This window comes from Crinia signifera, chromosome 3 (genome assembly GCF_055691185.1).
Source record: "Crinia signifera chromosome 3, ASM5569118v1, whole genome shotgun sequence".
Lineage (NCBI taxonomy): Eukaryota > Metazoa > Chordata > Amphibia > Anura > Myobatrachidae > Crinia > Crinia signifera.
This window is the reverse complement of record NC_139219.1, coordinates 333,972,591-333,991,727: the sequence shown is the minus strand read 5'-3', so window position 1 is coordinate 333,991,727 and position 19,137 is coordinate 333,972,591. Positions and strand designations below refer to the sequence as shown.

The window sequence follows — 19,137 nt, the reverse complement described above, 5'->3', positions numbered from 1 at the left end:
TCCGAGAACATGCTGGAAGTATGGTAGTAACATTTGGAAGTATGAAAAAACTGCGTTGGCCGGGAATCGAACCCGGGTCAACTGCTTTGAAGGCAGCTATGCTCACCACTATAACACCATTGCTTGACTGAGTCTGCTAAAGCAAATATTTCCCAAGTACGTAAGTCAGGTCACATGTTCTAAAAATATGCACGAGATGCCATGTTAAACCATGGCTTGACTGAAATGATTGAAACAATATTTAGGGAGTACATCAGACAGGGATGGAATCAAAAGTATTTTTTATAGGAAGATATCATGAATTTTACAAAGCTTTGAACATTGTTCATGAACTTTTGATCCGAGAACATGCTGGAAGTATGGTAGTAACATTTGGAAGAATGAAAAAATTGCGTTGGCCGGGAATCGAACCCGGGTCAACTGCTTGGAAGCAGCTATGCTCACCACTATACCACCAACGCTTGACTGAGTCTGCTAAAGCAAATATTTCCCAAGTATGTAAGTCAGGTCACATGTTCTAAAAATATGCACGAGATGCCATGTTACACCATGGCTTGACTGAAATGATTGAAACAATATTTAGGGAGTACCTCAGACAGGGATTGAATCAAAAGTATTTTTTATAGGAAGATATCATGAATTTTACAAAGCTTTGAACATTGTTCATGAACTTTTGATCCAAGAACATGCTGGAAGTATGGTAGTAACATTTGGAAGAATGAAAAAACTGCGTTGGCCGGGAATCGAACCCGGGTCAACTGCTTGGAAGCAGCTATGCTCACCAGTATACCACCAACGCTTGACTGAGTCTGCTAAAGCAAATATTTCCCAAGTACGTAAGTCAGGTCACATGTTCTAAAAATATGCACGAGATGCCATGTTACACCATGGCTTGACTGAAATGATTGAAACAATATTTAGGGAGTACCTCAGACAGGGATTGAATCAAAAGTAATTTTTATAGGAAGATATCATACATTTTACAAAGCTTTGAACATTGTTCATAAACTTTTGATCCGAGAACATGCTGGAAGTATGGTAGTAACATTTGGAAGTATGAAAAAACTGCGTTGGCCAGGAATCAAACCCGGGTCAACTGCTTGGAAGGCAGCTATGCTCACCACTATACCACCAACGCTTGACTGAGTCTGCTAAAGCAAATATTTCCCAAGTACGTAAGTCAGGTTACATGTTCTAAAAATATGCACGAGATGCCATGTTACACCATGGCTTGACTGAAATGATTGAAACAATATAAAAGGAGTACCTCAGACAGGGATGGAATCAAATGTAATTTTTATAGGAAGATATCATACATTTTACAAAGCTTTGAACATTGTTCATGAACTTTTGATCCGAGAACATGCTGGAAGTATGGTAGTAACATTTGGAAGTATGAAAAAACTGCGTTGGCCGGGAATCGAACCTGGGTCAACTGCTTGGAAGGCAGCTATGCTCACCACTATACCACCAACGCTTGACTGAGTCTGCTAAAGCAAATATTTCCCAAGTACGTAATCTAGGTCACATGTTCTAAAAATATGCACGAGATGCCATGTTACACCATGGCTTGACTGAAATTATTGAAACAATATAAAAGGAGTACCTCAGACAGGGATGGAATCAAAAGTAATTTTTATAGGAAGATATCATACATTTTACAAAGCTTTGAAAATTGTTCATAAACTTTTGATCCGAGAACATGCTGGAAGTATGGTAGTAACATTTGGAAGTATGAAAAAACTGCGTTGGCCAGGAATCGAACCCGGGTCAACTGCTTGGAAGGCAGCTATGCTCACCACTATACCACCAACGCTTGACTGAGTCTGCTAAAGCAAATATTTCCCAAGTACGTAAGTCAGGTCACATGTTCTAAAAATATGCACGAGATGCCATGTTACACCATGGCTTGACTGAAATTATTGAAACAATATAAAAGGAGTACCTCAGACAGGGATGGAATAAAAAGTAATTTTTATAGGAAGATATCATACATTTTACAAAGCTTTGAACATTGTTCATAAACTTTTGATCCGAGAACATGCTGGAAGTATGGTAGTAACATTTGGAAGTATGAAAAAACTGCGTTGGCCAGGAATCGAACCCGGGTCAACTGCTTGGAAGGCAGCTATGCTCACCACTATACCACCAACGCTTGACTGAGTCTACTAAAGCAAATATTTCCCAAGTACGTAAGTCAGGTCACATGTTCTAAAAATATGCACGAGATGCCATGTTACACCATGGCTTGACTGAAATTATTGAAACAATATAAAAGGAGTACCTCAGACAGGGATGGAATAAAAAGTAATTTTTATAGGAAGATATCATACATTTTACAAAGCTTTGAACATTGTTCATAAACTTTTGATCCGAGAACATGCTGGAAGTATGGTAGTAACATTTGGAAGTATGAAAAAACTGCGTTGGCCAGGAATCGAACCCGGGTCAACTGCTTGGAAGGCAGCTATGCTCACCACTATACCACCAACGCTTGACTGAGTCTACTAAAGCAAATATTTCCCAAGTACGTAAGTCAGGTTACATGTTCTAAAAATATGCACAAGATGCCATGTTACACCATGGCTTGACTGAATTGATTGAAACAATATAAAAGGAGTACCTCAGACAGGGATGGAATCAAAAGTATTTTTATAGGAAGATATCATACATTTTACAAAGCTTTGAACATTGTTCATGAACTTTTGATCCGAGAACATGCTGGAAGTATGGTAGTAACATTTGGAAGTATGAAAAAACTGCGTTGGCCGGGAATCGAACCCGGGTCAACTGCTTGGAAGGCAGCTATGCTCACCACTATACCACCAACGCTTGACTGAGTCTGCTAAAGCAAATATTTCCCAAGTACGTAATCTAGGTCACATGTTCTAAAAATATGCACGAGATGCCATGTTACACCATGGCTTGACTGAAATTATTGAAACAATATAAAAGGAGTACCTCAGACAGGGATGGAATCAAAAGTAATTTTTATAGGAAGATATCATACATTTTACAAAGCTTTGAACATTGTTCATAAACTTTTGATCCGAGAACATGCTGGAAGAATGGTAGTAACATTTGGAAGTATGAAAAAACTGCGTTGGCCAGGAATCGAACCCGGGTCAACTGCTTGGAAGGCAGCTATGCTCACCACTATACCACCAACGCTTGACTGAGTCTGCTAAAGCAAATATTTCCCAAGTACGTAAGTCAGGTCACATGTTCTAAAAATATGCAAGAGATGCCATGTTACACCATGGCTTGACTGAAATGATTGAAACAATATAAAAGGATTACCTCAGACAGGGATGGAATCAAATGTAATTTTTATAGGAAGATATCATACATTTTACAAAGCTTTGAACATTGTTAATGAACTTTTGATCCGAGAACATGCTCAATAACATTTGGAAGTATGAAAAAACTGCGTTGGCCGGGAATCGAACCCGGGTCAACTGCTTTGAAGGCAGTTATGCTCACCACTATAACACCATTGCTTGACTGAATCTGCTAAAGCAAATATTTCCCAAGTACGTAAGTCAGGTCACATGTTCTAAAAATATGCAAGAGATGCCATGTTACACCATGGCTTGACTGAAATGATTGAAACAATATAAAAGGAGTACCTCAGACAGGGATGGAATCAAAAGTAATTTTTATAGGAAGATATCATACATTTTACAAAGCTTTGAACATTGTTCATGAACTTTTGATCCGAGAACATGCTGGAAGTATGGTAGTAACATTTGGAAGAATGAAAAAACTGCGTTGGCCGGGAATCGAACCCGGGTCAACTGCTTGGAAGCAGCTATGCTCACCACAATACCACCAACGCTTGACTGAGTCTGCTAAAGCAAATATTTCCCAAGTACGTAAGTCATTTCACATGTTCTAAAAATATGCATGAGATGCCATGTTACACCATGGCTTGACTGAAATGATTGAAACAATATAAAAGGAGTACCTCAGACAGGGATGGAATCAAAAGTAATTTTTATAGGAAGATATCATACATTTTACAAAGCTTTGAACATTGTTAATGAACTTTTGATCCGAGAACATGCTCAATAACATTTGGAAGTATGAAAAAACTGCGTTGGCCGGGAATCGAACCCGGGTCAACTGCTTTGAAGGCAGCTATGCTCACCACTATAACACCATTGCTTGACTGAGTCTGCTAAAGCAAATATTTCCCAAGTACGTAAGTCAGGTCACATGTTCTAAAAATATGCAAGAGATGCCATGTTACACCATGGCTTGACTGAAATGATTGAAACAATATAAAAGGAGTACCTCAGACAGGGATGGAATCAAAAGTAATTTTTATAGGAAGATATCATACATTTTACAAAGCTTTGAACATTGTTCATGAACTTTTGATCCGAGAACATGCTGGAAGTATGGTAGTAACATTTGGAAGTATGAAAAAACTGCGTTGGCCGGGAATCGAACCCGGGTTAACTGCTTGGAAGGCAGCTATGCTCACCACTATACCACCAACGCTTGACTGAGTCTGCTAAAGCAAATATTTCCCAAGTACGTAAGTCAGGTTACATGTTCTAAAAATATGCACGAGATGCCATGTTACACCATGGCTTGACTGAAATGATTGAAACAATATAAAAGGAGTACCTCAGACAGGGATGGAATCAAAAGTAATTTTTATAGGAAGATATCATACATTTTACAAAGCTTTGAACATTGTTAATGAACTTTTGATCCGAGAACATGCTCAATAACATTTGGAAGTATGAAAAAACTGCGTTGGCCGGGAATCGAAACCGGGTCAACTGCTTTGAAGGCAGCTATGCTCACCACTATAACACCATTGCTTGACTGAGTCTGCTAAAGCAAATATTTCCCAAGTACGTAAGTCAGGTTACATGTTCTAAAAATATGCACGAGATGCCATGTTACACCATGGCTTGACTGAAATGATTGAAACAATATAAAAGGAGTACCTCAGACAGGGATGGAATCAAAAGTAATTTTTATAGGAAGATATCATACATTTTACAAAGCTTTGAACATTGTTAATGAACTTTTGATCCGAGAACATGCTCAATAACATTTGGAAGTATGAAAAAACTGCGTTGGCCGGGAATCGAAACCGGGTCAACTGCTTTGAAGGCAGCTATGCTCACCACTATAACACCATTGCTTGACTGAGTCTGCTAAAGCAAATATTTCCCAAGTACGTAAGTCAGGTCACATGTTCTAAAAATATGCAAGAGATGCCATGTTACACCATGGCTTGACTGAAATGATTGAAACAATATTTAGGGAGTACCTCAGACAGGGATTGAATCAAAAGTATTTTTTATAGGAAGATATCATGAATTTTACAAAGCTTTGAACATTTTTCATGAACTTTTGATCCGAGAACATGCTGGAAGTATGGTAGTAGCATTTGGAAGAATGAAAAAACGGCGTTGGCCGGGAATCGAACCCGGGTCAACTGCTTTGAAGGCAGCTATGCTCACCACTATAACACCATTGCTTGACTGAATCTGCTAAAGCAAATATTTCCCAAGTACGTAAGTCAGGTCACATGTTCTAAAAATATGCAAGAGATGCCATGTTACACCATGGCTTGACTGAAATGATTGAAACAATATAAAAGGAGTACCTCAGACAGGGATGGAATCAAAAGTAATTTTTATAGGAAGATATCATACATTTTACAAAGCTTTGAACATTGTTCATGAACTTTTGATCCGAGAACATGCTGGAAGTATGGTAGTAACATTTGGAAGTATGAAAAAACTGCGTTGGCCGGGAATCGAACCCGGGTCAACTGCTTGGAAGCAGCTATGCTCACCACTATACCACCAACGCTTGACTGAGTCTGCTAAAGCAAATATTTCCCAAGTACGTAAGTCATTTCACATGTTCTAAAAATATGCATGAGATGCCATGTTACACCATGGCTTGACTGAAATGATTGAAACAATATAAAAGGAGTACCTCAGACAGGGATGGAATCAAAAGTAATTTTTATAGGAAGATATCATACATTTTACAAAGCTTTGAACATTGTTAATGAACTTTTGATCCGAGAACATGCTCAATAACATTTGGAAGTATGAAAAAACTGCGTTGGCCGGGAATCGAACCCGGGTCAACTGCTTTGAAGGCAGCTATGCTCACCACTATAACACCATTGCTTGACTGAGTCTGCTAAAGCAAATATTTCCCAAGTACGTAAGTCAGGTCACATGTTCTAAAAATATGCAAGAGATGCCATGTTACACCATGGCTTGACTGAAATGATTGAAACAATATAAAAGGAGTACCTCAGACAGGGATGGAATCAAATGTAATTTTTATAGGAAGATATCATACATTTTACAAAGCTTTGAACATTGTTCATGAACTTTTGATCCGAGAACATGCTGGAAGTATGGTAGTAACATTTGGAAGTATGAAAAAACTGCGTTGGCCGGGAATCGAACCCGGGTTAACTGCTTGGAAGGCAGCTATGCTCACCACTATACCACCAACGCTTGACTGAGTCTGCTAAAGCAAATATTTCCCAAGTACGTAAGTCAGGTTACATGTTCTAAAAATATGCACGAGATGCCATGTTACACCATGGCTTGACTGAAATGATTGAAACAATATAAAAGGAGTACCTCAGACAGGGATGGAATCAAAAGTAATTTTTATAGGAAGATATCATACATTTTACAAAGCTTTGAACATTGTTAATGAACTTTTGATCCGAGAACATGCTCAATAACATTTGGAAGTATGAAAAAACTGCGTTGGCCGGGAATCGAACCCGGGTCAACTGCTTTGAAGGCAGCTATGCTCACCACTATAACACCATTGCTTGACTGAGTCTGCTAAAGCAAATATTTCCCAAGTACGTAAGTCAGGTCACATGTTCTAAAAATATGCAAGAGATGCCATGTTACACCATGGCTTGACTGAAATGATTGAAACAATATTTAGGGAGTACCTCAGACAGGGATTGAATCAAAAGTATTTTTTATAGGAAGATATCATGAATTTTACAAAGCTTTGAACATTGTTCATGAACTTTTGATCCGAGAACATGCTGGAAGTATGGTAGTAACATTTGGAAGAATGAAAAAACTGCGTTGGCCGGGAATCGAACCCTGGTCAACTGCTTGGAAGGCAGCTCTGCTCACCACTATACCACCAACACTTGACTGAGTCTTCTAAAGCAAATATTTCCCAAGTACGTAAGTCAGGTTACATGTTCTAAAAATATGCACGAGATGCCATGTTACACCATGGCTTGACTGAAATGATTGAAACAATATAAAAGGAGTACCTCAGACAGGGATGGAATCAAAAGTAATTTTTATAGGAAGATATCATACATTTTACAAAGCTTTGAACATTGTTAATGAACTTTTGATCCGAGAACATGCTCAATAACATTTGGAAGTATGAAAAAACTGCGTTGGCCGAGAATCGAACCCAGGTCAACTGCTTTGAAGGCAGCTATGCTAACCACTATAACACCATTGCTTGACTGAATCTGCTAAAGCAAATATTTCCCAAGTACGTAAGTCAGGTTACATGTTCTAAAAATATGACCGAGATGCCATGTTACACCATGGCTTGACTGAAATGATTGAAACAATATAAAAGGAGTACCTCAGACAGGGATGGAATCAAAAGTAATTTTTATAGGAAGATATCATACATTTTACAAAGCTTTGAACATTGTTAATGAACTTTTGATCCGAGAACATGCTCAATAACATTTGGAAGTATGAAAATACTGCGTTGGCCGGGAATCGAACCCGGGTCAACTGCTTTGAAGGCAGTTATGCTCACCACTATAACACCATTGCTTGACTGAATCTGCTAAAGCAAATATTTCCCAAGTACGTAAGTCAGGTCACATGTTCTAAAAATATGCAAGAGATGCCATGTTACACCATGGCTTGACTGAAATGATTGAAACAATATAAAAGGAGTACCTCAGACAGGGATGGAATCAAAAGTAATTTTTATAGGAAGATATCATACATTTTACAAAGCTTTGAACATTGTTCATGAACTTTTGATCCGAGAACATGCTGGAAGTATGGTAGTAACATTTGGAAGTATGAAAAAACTGCGTTGGCCGGGAATCGAACCCGGGTCAACTGCTTGGAAGCAGCTATGCTCACCACAATACCACCAACGCTTGACTGAGTCTGCTAAAGCAAATATTTCCCAAGTACGTAAGTCATTTCACATGTTCTAAAAATATGCATGAGATGCCATGTTACACCATGGCTTGACTGAAATGATTGAAACAATATAAAAGGAGTACCTCAGACAGGGATGGAATCAAAAGTAATTTTTATAGGAAGATATCATACATTTTACAAAGCTTTGAACATTGTTCATAAACTTTTGATCCGAGAACATGCTGGAAGTATGGTAGTAACATTTGGAAGTATGAAAAAACTGCGTTGGCCGGGAATCGAACCCGGGTCAACTGCTTGGAAGGCAGCTATGCTCACCACTATACCACCAACGCTTGACTGAGTCTGCTAAAGCAAATATTTCCCAAGTACGTAAGTCAGGTTACATGTTCTAAAAATATGCACGAGATGCCATGTTACACCATGGCTTGACTGAAATGATTGAAACAATATAAAAGGAGTACCTCAGACAGGGATGGAATCAAAAGTAATTTTTATAGGAAGATATCATAGATTTTACAAAGCTTTGAACAATGTTCATGAACTTTTGATCCGAGAACATGCTGGAAGTATGGTAGTAACATTTGGAAGTATGAAAAAACTGCGTTGGCCGGGAATCGAACCCGGGTCAACTGCTTGGAAGGCAGCTATGCTCTCCACTATACCACCAACGCTTGACTGAGTCTGCTAAAGCAAATATTTCCCAAGTACGTAAGTCAGGTCACATGTTCTAAAAATATGCACGAGATGCCATGTTACACCATGGCTTGACTGAAATGATTGAAACAATATAAAAGGAGTACCTCAGACAAGGATGGAATCAAAAGTAATTTTTATAGGAAGATATCAGACATTTTACAAAGCTTTGAACATTGTTAATGAACTTTTGATCCGAGAACATGCTCAATAACATTTGGAAGTATGAAAAAACTGCGTTGGCAGGGAATCGAACCCGGGTCAACTGCTTTGAAGGCAGCTATGCTCACCACTATAACACCATTGCTTGACTGAGTCTGCTAAAGCAAATATTTCCCAAGTACGTAAGTCAGGTCACATGTTCTAAAAATATGCACGAGATGCCATGTTACACCATGGCTTGACTGAAATGATTGAAACAATATTTAGGGAGTACCTCAGACAGGGATGGTATCAAAAGTATTTTTTATAGGAAGATATCATACATTTTACAAAGCTTTGAACATTGTTCATGAACTTTTGATCCGAGAACATGCTTGAAGTATGGTAGTAACATTTGGAAGTATGAAAAAACTGCGTTGGCCGGGAATCGAACCCGGGTCAACTGCTTGGAAGGCAGCTATGCTCACCACTATACCACCAACGCTTGACTGAGTCTGCTAAAGCAAATATTTCCCAAGTACGTAAGTCAGGTCACATGTTCTAAAAATATGCACGAGATGCCATGATGCCATGTTACACCATGGCTTGACTGAAATGATTGAAACAATATTTAGGGAGTACCTCAGACAGGGATGGAATCAAAAGTATTTTTTATAGGAAGATATCATGAATTTTACAACGCTTTGAACATTGTTCATGAACTTTTGATCCGAGAACATGCTCAATAACATTTGGAAGTATGAAAAAACTGCGTTGGCCGGGAATCGAACCCGGGTCAACTGCTTGGAAGGCAGCTATGCTCACCACTATACCACCAACGCTTGACTGAGACTGCAAAAGGAAATATTTCCCAAGTACGTAAGTCAGGTTACATGTTCTAAAAATATGCACGAGATGCCATGTTACACCATGGCTTGACTGAAATGATTGAAACAATATAAAAGGAGTACCTCAGACAGGGATGGAATCAAAAGTATTTTTTATAGGAAGATATCATACATTTTACAAAGCTTTGAACAATGTTCATGAACTTTTGATCCGAGAACATGCTGGAAGTATGGTAGTAACATTTGGAAGTATGAAAAAACTGCGTTGGCCGGGAATCGAACCCGGGTAAACTGCTTGGAAGGCAGCTATGCTCACCACTATACCACCAACGCTTGACTGAGTCTTCTAAAGCAAATATTTCCCAAGTACGTAAGTCAGGTCACATGTTCTAAAAATATGCACGAGATGCCATGTTACACCATGGCTTGACTGAAATGATTGAAACAATATAAAAGGAGTACCTCAGACAGGGATGGAATCAAAAGTAATTTTTATAGGAAGATATCATACATTTTACAAAGCTTTGAACATTGTTAATGAACTTTTGATCCGAGAACATGCTCAATAACATTTGGAAGTATGAAAAAACTGCGTTGGCCGGGAATCAAACCCGGGTCAACTGCTTTGAAGGCAGCTATGCTCACCACTATAACACCATTGCTTGACTGAGTCTGCTAAAGCAAATATTTCCCAAGTACGTAAGTCAGGTCACATGTTCTAAAAATATGCACGAGATGCCATGTTACACCATGGCTTGACTGAAATGATTGAAACAATATTTAGGGAGTACCTCAGACAGGGATGGTATCAAAAGTATTTTTTATAGGAAGATATCATGAATTTTACAAAGCTTTGAACATTGTTCATGAACTTTTGATCCGAGAACATGCTCAATAACATTTGGAAGTATGAAAAAACTGCGTTGGCCGGGAATCGAACCCGGGTCAACTGCTTGGAAGGCAGCTATGCTCACCACTATACCACCAACGCTTGACTGAGTCTGCTAAAGCAAATATTTCCCAAGTACGTAAGTCAGGTTACATGTTCTAAAAATATGCACGAGATGCCATGTTACACCATGGCTTGACTGAAATGATTGAAACAATATAAAAGGAGTACCTCAGACAGGGATGGAATCAAAAGTAATTTTTATAGGAAGATATCATGAATTTTACAAAGCTTTGAACATTGTTCATGAACTTTTGATCCGAGAACATGCTCAATAACATTTGGAAGTATGAAAAAACTGCGTTGGCCGGGAATCAAACCCGGGTCAACTGCTTTGAAGGCAGCTATGCTCACCACTATAACACCATTGCTTGACTGAGTCTGCTAAAGCAAATATTTCCCAAGTACGTAAGTCAGGTCACATGTTCTAAAAATATGCACGAGATGCCATGTTACACCATGGCTTGACTGAAATGATTGAAACAATATTTAGGGAGTACCTCAGACAGGGATGGTATCAAAAGTATTTTTTATAGGAAGATATCATGAATTTTACAAAGCTTTGAACATTGTTCATGAACTTTTGATCCGAGAACATGCTCAATAACATTTGGAAGTATGAAAAAACTGCGTTGGCCGGGAATCGAACCCGGGTCAACTGCTTGGAAGGCAGCTATGCTCACCACTATACCACCAACGCTTGACTGAGTCTGCTAAAGCAAATATTTCCCAAGTACGTAAGTCAGGTTACATGTTCTAAAAATATGCACGAGATGCCATGTTACACCATGGCTTGACTGAAATGATTGAAACAATATAAAAGGAGTACCTCAGACAGGGATGGAATCAAAAGTAATTTTTATAGGAAGATATCATGAATTTTACAAAGCTTTGAACAATGTTCATGAACTTTTGATCCGAGAACATGCTGGAAGTATGGTATTAACATTTGGAAGTATGAAAAAACTGCGTTGGCCGGGAATCGAACCCGGGTCAACTGCTTGGAAGGCAGCTATGCTCACAACTATACCACCAACGCTTGACTGAGTCTGCTAAAGCAAATATTTCCCAAGTACGTAAGTCAGGTTACATGTTCTAAAAATATGCACGAGATGCCATGTTACACCATGGCTTGACTGAAATGATTGAAACAATATAAAAGGAGTACCTCAGACAGGGATGGAATCAAAAGTATTTTTTATAGGAAGATATCATACATTTTACAAAGCTTTGAACAATGTTCATGAACTTTTGATCCGAGAACATGCTGGAAGTATGGTAGTAACATTTGGAAGTATGAAAAAACTGCGTTGGCCGGGAATCGAACCCGGGTAAACTGCTTGGAAGGCAGCTATGCTCACCACTATACCACCAACGCTTGACTGAGTCTTCTAAAGCAAATATTTCCCAAGTACGTAAGTCAGGTCACATGTTCTAAAAATATGCACGAGATGCCATGTTACACCATGGCTTGACTGAAATGATTGAAACAATATAAAAGGAGTACCTCAGACAGGGATGGAATCAAAAGTAATTTTTATAGGAAGATATCATACATTTTACAAAGCTTTGAACATTGTTAATGAACTTTTGATCCGAGAACATGCTCAATAACATTTGGAAGTATGAAAAAACTGCGTTGGCCGGGAATCAAACCCGGGTCAACTGCTTTGAAGGCAGCTATGCTCACCACTATAACACCATTGCTTGACTGAGTCTGCTAAAGCAAATATTTCCCAAGTACGTAAGTCAGGTTACATGTTCTAAAAATATGCACGAGATGCCATGTTTCACCATGGCTTGACTGAAATGATTGAAACAATATAAAAGGAGTACCTCAGACAGGGATGGAATCAAAAGTAATTTTTATAGGAAGATATCATACATTTTACAAAGCTTTGAACAATGTTCATGAACTTTTGATCCGAGAACATGCTGGAAGTATGGTATTAACATTTGGAAGTATGAAAAAACTGCGTTGGCCGGGAATCGAACCCGGGTCAACTGCTTGGAAGGCAGCTATGCTCACCACTATACCACCAACGCTTGACTGAGTCTGCTAAAGCAAATATTTCCCAAGTACGTAAGTCAGGTTACATGTTCTAAAAATATGCACGAGATGCCATGTTACACCATGGCTTGACTGAAATGATTGAAACAATATAAAAGGAGTACCTCAGACAGGGATGGAATCAAAAGTATTTTTTATAGGAAGATATCATACATTTTACAAAGCTTTGAACAATGTTCATGAACTTTTGATCCGAGAACATGCTGCAAGTATGGTAGTAACATTTGGAAGTATGAAAAAACTGCGTTGGCCGGGAATCGAACCCGGGTAAACTGCTTGGAAGGCAGCTATGCTCACCACTATACCACCAACGCTTGACTGAGTCTTCTAAAGCAAATATTTCCCAAGTACGTAAGTCAGGTCACATGTTCTAAAAATATGCACGAGATGCCATGTTACACCATGGCTTGACTGAAATGATTGAAACAATATAAAAGGAGTACCTCAGACAGGGATGGAATCAAAAGTAATTTTTATAGGAAGATATCATACATTTTACAAAGCTTTGAACATTGTTAATGAACTTTTGATCCGAGAACATGCTCAATAACATTTGGAAGTATGAAAAAACTGCGTTGGCCGGGAATCAAACCCGGGTCAACTGCTTTGAAGGCAGCTATGCTCACCACTATAACACCATTGCTTGACTGAGTCTGCTAAAGCAAATATTTCCCAAGTACGTAAGTCAGGTCACATGTTCTAAAAATATGCACGAGATGCCATGTTACACCATGGCTTGACTGAAATGATTGAAACAATATTTAGGGAGTACCTCAGACAGGGATGGTATCAAAAGTATTTTTTATAGGAAGATATCATGAATTTTACAAAGCTTTGAACATTGTTCATGAACTTTTGATCCGAGAACATGCTCAATAACATTTGGAAGTATGAAAAAACTGCGTTGGCCGGGAATCGAACCCGGGTCAACTGCTTGGAAGGCAGCTATGCTCACCACTATACCACCAACGCTTGACTGAGTCTGCTAAAGCAAATATTTCCCAAGTACGTAAGTCAGGTTACATGTTCTAAAAATATGCACGAGATGCCATGTTACACCATGGCTTGACTGAAATGATTGAAACAATATAAAAGGAGTACCTCAGACAGGGATGGAATCAAAAGTAATTTTTATAGGAAGATATCATGAATTTTACAAAGCTTTGAACATTGTTAATGAACTTTTGATCCGAGAACATGCTCAATAAAATTTGGAAGTATGAAAAAACTGCGTTGGCCGGGAATCGAACCCGGGTCAACTGCTTTGAAGGCAGCTATGCTCACCACTATAACACCATTGCTTGACTGAGTCTGCTAAAGCAAATATTTCCCAAGTACGTAAGTCAGGTCACATGTACTAAAAATATGCACGAGATGCCATGTTACACCATGGCTTGACTGAAATGATTGAAACAATATTTAGGGAGTACCTCAGACAGGGATGGAATCAAAAGTATTTTTTATAGGAAGATATCATGAATTTTACAACGCTTTGAACATTGTTCATGAACTTTTGATCCGAGAACATGCTCAATAACATTTGGAAGTATGAAAAAACTGCGTTGGCCAGGAATCGAACCCGGGTCAACTGCTTGGAAGGCAGCTATGCTCACCACTATACCACCAACGCTTGACTGAGTCTGCTAAAGCAAATATTTCCCAAGTACGTAAGTCAGGTTACATGTTCTAAAAATATGCACGAGATGCCATGTTACACCATGGCTTGACTGAAATGATTGAAACAATATAAAAGGAGTACCTCAGACAGGGATGGAATCAAAAGTAATTTTTATAGGAAGATATCATACATTTTACAAAGCTTTGAACAATGTTCATGAACTTTTGATCCGAGAACATGCTGGAAGTATGGTAGTAACATTTGGAAGTATGAAAAAACTGCGTTGGCCGGGAATCGAACCCGGGTCAACTGCTTGGAAGGCAGCTATGCTCACCACTATACCACCAACGCTTGACTGAGTCTGCTAAAGCAAATATTTCCCAAGTACGTAAGTCAGGTCACATGTTCTAAAAATATGCACGAGATGCCATGATGCCATGTTACACCATGGCTTGACTGAAATGATTGAAACAATATAAAAGGAGTACCTCAGACAGGGAAGGAATCAAAAGTAATTTTTATAGGAAGATATCATACATTTTACAAAGCTTTGAACATTGTTCATGAACTTTTGATCCAAGAACATGCTGGAAGTATGGTAGTAACATTTGGAAGTATGAAAAAACTGCGTTGGCCGGGAATCGAACCCGGGTCAACTGCTTGGAAGCAGCAATGCTCACCACTATACCACCAACGCTTGACTGAGTCTGCTAAAGCAAATATTTCCCAAGTACGTAAGTCATTTCACATGTTCTAAAAATATGCATGAGATGCCATGTTACACCATGGCTTGACTGAAATGATTGAAACAATATAAAAGGAGTACCTCAGACAGGGATGGAATCAAAAGTAATTTTTATAGGAAGATATCATACATTTTACAAAGCTTTGAACATTGTTAATGAACTTTTGATCCGAGAACATGCTCAATAAAATTTGGAAGTATGAAAAAACTGCGTTGGCCGGGAATCGAACCCGGGTCAACTGCTTTGAAGGCAGCTATGCTCACCACTATAACACCATTGCTTGACTGAGTCTGCTAAAGCAAATATTTCCCAAGTACGTAAGTCAGGTCACATGTACTAAAAATATGCACGAGATGCCATGTTACACCATGGCTTGACTGAAATGATTGAAACAATATTTAGGGAGTACCTCAGACAGGGATGGAATCAAAAGTATTTTTTATAGGAAGATATCATGAATTTTACAACGCTTTGAACATTGTTCATGAACTTTTGATCCGAGAACATGCTCAATAACATTTGGAAGTATGAAAAAACTGCGTTGGCCGGGAATCGAACCCGGGTCAACTGCTTGGAAGGCAGCTATGCTCACCACTATACCACCAACGCTTGACTGAGTCTGCTAAAGCAAATATTTCCCAAGTACGTAAGTCAGGTTACATGTTCTAAAAATATGCACGAGATGCCATGTTACACCATGGCTTGACTGAAATGATTGAAACAATATAAAAGGAGTACCTCAGACAGGGATGGAATCAAAAGTAATTTTTATAGGAAGATATCATACATTTTACAAAGCTTTGAACAATGTTCATGAACTTTTGATCCGAGAACATGCTGGAAGTATGGTAGTAACATTTGGAAGTATGAAAAAACTGCGTTGGCCGGGAATCGAACCCGGGTCAACTGCTTGGAAGGCAGCTATGCTCACCACTATACCACCAACGCTTGACTGAGTCTGCTAAAGCAAATATTTCCCAAGTACGTAAGTCAGGTTACATGTTCTAAAAATATGCACGAGATGCCATGTTACACCATGGCTTGACTGAAATGATTGAAACAATATAAAAGGAGTACCTCAGACAGGGATGGAATCAAAAGTATTTTTTATAGGAAGATATCATACATTTTACAAAGCTTTGAACAATGTTCATGAACTTTTGATCCGAGAACATGCTGGAAGTATGGTAGTAACATTTGGAAGTATGAAAAAACTGCGTTGGCCGGGAATCGAACCCAGGTAAACTGCTTGGAAGGCAGCTATGCTCACCACTATACCACCAACGCTTGACTGAGTCTTCTAAAGCAAATATTTCCCAAGTACGTAAGTCAGGTCACATGTTCTAAAAATATGCACGAGATGCCATGTTACACCATGGCTTGACTGAAATGATTGAAACAATATAAAAGGAGTACCTCAGACAGGGATGGAATCAAAAGTAATTTTTATAGGAAGATATCATACATTTTACAAAGCTTTGAACATTGTTAATGAACTTTTGATCCGAGAACATGCTCAATAACATTTGGAAGTATGAAAAAACTGCGTTGGCCGGGAATCAAACCCGGGTCAACTGCTTTGAAGGCAGCTATGCTCACCACTATAACACCATTGCTTGACTGAGTCTGCTAAAGCAAATATTTCCCAAGTACGTAAGTCAGGTCACATGTTCTAAAAATATGCACGAGATGCCATGTTACACCATGGCTTGACTGAAATGATTGAAACAATATTTAGGGAGTACCTCAGACAGGGATGGTATCAAAAGTATTTTTTATAGGAAGATATCATGAATTTTACAAAGCTTTGAACATTGTTCATGAACTTTTGATCCGAGAACATGCTCAATAACATTTGGAAGTATGAAAAAACTGCGTTGGCCGGGAATCGAACCCGGGTCAACTGCTTGGAAGGCAGCTATGCTCACCACTATACCACCAACGCTTGACTGAGTCTGCTAAAGCAAATATTTCCCAAGTACGTAAGTCAGGTTACATGTTCTAAAAATATGCACGAGATGCCATGTTACACCATGGCTTGACTGAAATGATTGAAACAATATAAAAGGAGTACCTCAGACAGGGATGGAATCAAAAGTAATTTTTATAGGAAGATATCATGAATTTTACAAAGCTTTGAACATTGTTCATGAACTTTTGATCCGAGAACATGCTCAATAACATTTGGAAGTATGAAAAAACTGCGTTGGCCGGGAATCGAACAAGGGTCAACTGCTTGGAAGGCAGCTATGCTCACCACTATACCACCAACGCTTGACTGAGTCTGCTAAAGCAAATATATCCCAAGTACGTAAGTCAGGTTACATGTTCTAAAAATATGCACGAGATGCCATGTTACACCATGGCTTGACTGAAATGATTGAAACAACATAAAAGGAGTACCTCAGACAGGGATGGAATCAAAAGTAATTTTTATAGGAAGATATCATACATTTTACAAAGCTTTGAACATTGTTCATGAACTTTTGATCCGAGAACATGCTTGAAGTATGGTAGTAACATTTGGAAGTATGAAAAAACTGCGTTGGCCGGGAATCGAACCCGGGTCAACTGCTTGGAAGGCAGCTATGCTCACCACTATACCACCAACGCTTGACTGCGTCTGCTAAAGCAAATATTTCCCAAGTACGTAAGTCAGGTCACATGTTCTAAAAATATGCACGAGATGCCATGATGCCATGTTACACCATGGCTTGACTGAAATGATTGAAACAATATAAAAGGAGTACCTCAGACAGGGAAGGAATCAAAAGTAATTTTTATAGGAAGATATCATACATTTTACAAAGCTTTGAACAATGTTCATGAACTTTTGATCCGAGAACATGCTGGAAGTATGGTAGTAACATTTGGAAGTATGAAAAAACTGCGTTGGCCGGGAATCGAACCCGGGTCAACTGCTTGGAAGGCAGCTATGCTCACCACTATACCACCAACGCTTGACTGAGTCTGCTAAAGCAAATATTTCCCAAGTACGTAAGTCATTTCACATGTTCTAAAAATATGCATGAGATGCCATGTTACACCATGGCTTGACTGAAATGATTGAAACAATATAAAAGGAGTACCTCAGACAGGGATGGAATCAAAAGTAATTTTTATAGGAAGATATCATACATTTTACAAAGCTTTGAACAATGTTCATGAACTTTTGATCCGAGAACATGCTGGAAGTATGGTAGTAACATTTGGAAGTATGAAAAAACTGCGTTGGCCGGGAATCGAACCCGGGTAAACTGCTTGGAAGGCAGCTATGCTCACCACTATACCACCAACGCTTGACTGAGTCTTCTAAAGCAAATATTTCCCAAGTACGTAAGTCAGGTCACATGTTCTAAAAATATGCACGAGATGCCATGTTACACCATGGCTTGACTGAAATGATTGAAACAATATAAAAGGAGTACCTCAGACAGGGATGGAATCAAAAGTAATTTTTATAGGAAGATATCATACATTTTACAAAGCTTTGAACATTGTTAATGAACTTTTGATCTGAGAACATGCTCAATAACATTTGGAAGTATGAAAAAACTGCGTTGGCCGGGAATCAAACCCGGGTCAACTGCTTTGAAGGCAGCTATGCTCACCACTATAACACCATTGCTTGACTGAGTCTGCTAAAGCAAATATTTCCCAAGTACGTAAGTCAGGTCACATGTTCTAAAAATATGCACGAGATGCCATGTTACACCATGGCTTGACTGAAATGATTGAAACAATATTTAGGGAGTACCTCAGACAGGGATGGTATCAAAAGTATTTTTTATAGGAAGATATCATGAATTTTACAACGCTTTGAACATTGTTCATGAACTTTTGATCCGAGAACATGCTCAATAAAATTTGGAAGTATGAAAAAACTGCGTT

The 19,137-nt window shown here is 38.8% G+C and overlaps 14 non-coding genes across 14 annotated transcripts; all 14 read right to left on the bottom strand.

Annotated features, from left to right (window-relative positions):
- Nucleotides 1-2,760: 2,760 nt before the first annotated feature.
- On the bottom strand, nt 2,761-2,832 carry TRNAG-UCC (transfer RNA glycine (anticodon UCC)). Its single transcript has one exon. It is a non-coding gene; the product is annotated as a tRNA-Gly (tRNA).
- Nucleotides 2,833-8,440: 5,608 nt separating this feature from the next.
- TRNAG-UCC (transfer RNA glycine (anticodon UCC)) lies at nt 8,441-8,512 on the bottom strand. Its single transcript has one exon. It is a non-coding gene; the product is annotated as a tRNA-Gly (tRNA).
- Nucleotides 8,513-9,447: 935 nt separating this feature from the next.
- On the bottom strand, nt 9,448-9,519 carry TRNAG-UCC (transfer RNA glycine (anticodon UCC)). The gene has a single exon. It is a non-coding gene; the product is annotated as a tRNA-Gly (tRNA).
- Nucleotides 9,520-9,784: 265 nt separating this feature from the next.
- TRNAG-UCC (transfer RNA glycine (anticodon UCC)) lies at nt 9,785-9,856 on the bottom strand. The gene has a single exon. It is a non-coding gene; the product is annotated as a tRNA-Gly (tRNA).
- A 925-nt stretch (nt 9,857-10,781) lies between these two features.
- Nucleotides 10,782-10,853, bottom strand: TRNAG-UCC (transfer RNA glycine (anticodon UCC)). Its single transcript has one exon. It is a non-coding gene; the product is annotated as a tRNA-Gly (tRNA).
- A 586-nt stretch (nt 10,854-11,439) lies between these two features.
- Nucleotides 11,440-11,511, bottom strand: TRNAG-UCC (transfer RNA glycine (anticodon UCC)). The gene has a single exon. It is a non-coding gene; the product is annotated as a tRNA-Gly (tRNA).
- A 1,274-nt stretch (nt 11,512-12,785) lies between these two features.
- On the bottom strand, nt 12,786-12,857 carry TRNAG-UCC (transfer RNA glycine (anticodon UCC)). Its single transcript has one exon. It is a non-coding gene; the product is annotated as a tRNA-Gly (tRNA).
- A 925-nt stretch (nt 12,858-13,782) lies between these two features.
- Nucleotides 13,783-13,854, bottom strand: TRNAG-UCC (transfer RNA glycine (anticodon UCC)). The gene has a single exon. It is a non-coding gene; the product is annotated as a tRNA-Gly (tRNA).
- A 925-nt stretch (nt 13,855-14,779) lies between these two features.
- On the bottom strand, nt 14,780-14,851 carry TRNAG-UCC (transfer RNA glycine (anticodon UCC)). The gene has a single exon. It is a non-coding gene; the product is annotated as a tRNA-Gly (tRNA).
- A 932-nt stretch (nt 14,852-15,783) lies between these two features.
- On the bottom strand, nt 15,784-15,855 carry TRNAG-UCC (transfer RNA glycine (anticodon UCC)). The gene has a single exon. It is a non-coding gene; the product is annotated as a tRNA-Gly (tRNA).
- Nucleotides 15,856-16,122: 267 nt separating this feature from the next.
- Nucleotides 16,123-16,194, bottom strand: TRNAG-UCC (transfer RNA glycine (anticodon UCC)). The gene has a single exon. It is a non-coding gene; the product is annotated as a tRNA-Gly (tRNA).
- Nucleotides 16,195-17,119: 925 nt separating this feature from the next.
- Nucleotides 17,120-17,191, bottom strand: TRNAG-UCC (transfer RNA glycine (anticodon UCC)). The gene has a single exon. It is a non-coding gene; the product is annotated as a tRNA-Gly (tRNA).
- Nucleotides 17,192-17,787: 596 nt separating this feature from the next.
- TRNAG-UCC (transfer RNA glycine (anticodon UCC)) lies at nt 17,788-17,859 on the bottom strand. The gene has a single exon. It is a non-coding gene; the product is annotated as a tRNA-Gly (tRNA).
- Nucleotides 17,860-18,134: 275 nt separating this feature from the next.
- TRNAG-UCC (transfer RNA glycine (anticodon UCC)) lies at nt 18,135-18,206 on the bottom strand. Its single transcript has one exon. It is a non-coding gene; the product is annotated as a tRNA-Gly (tRNA).
- Nucleotides 18,207-19,137: the final 931 nt, after the last annotated feature.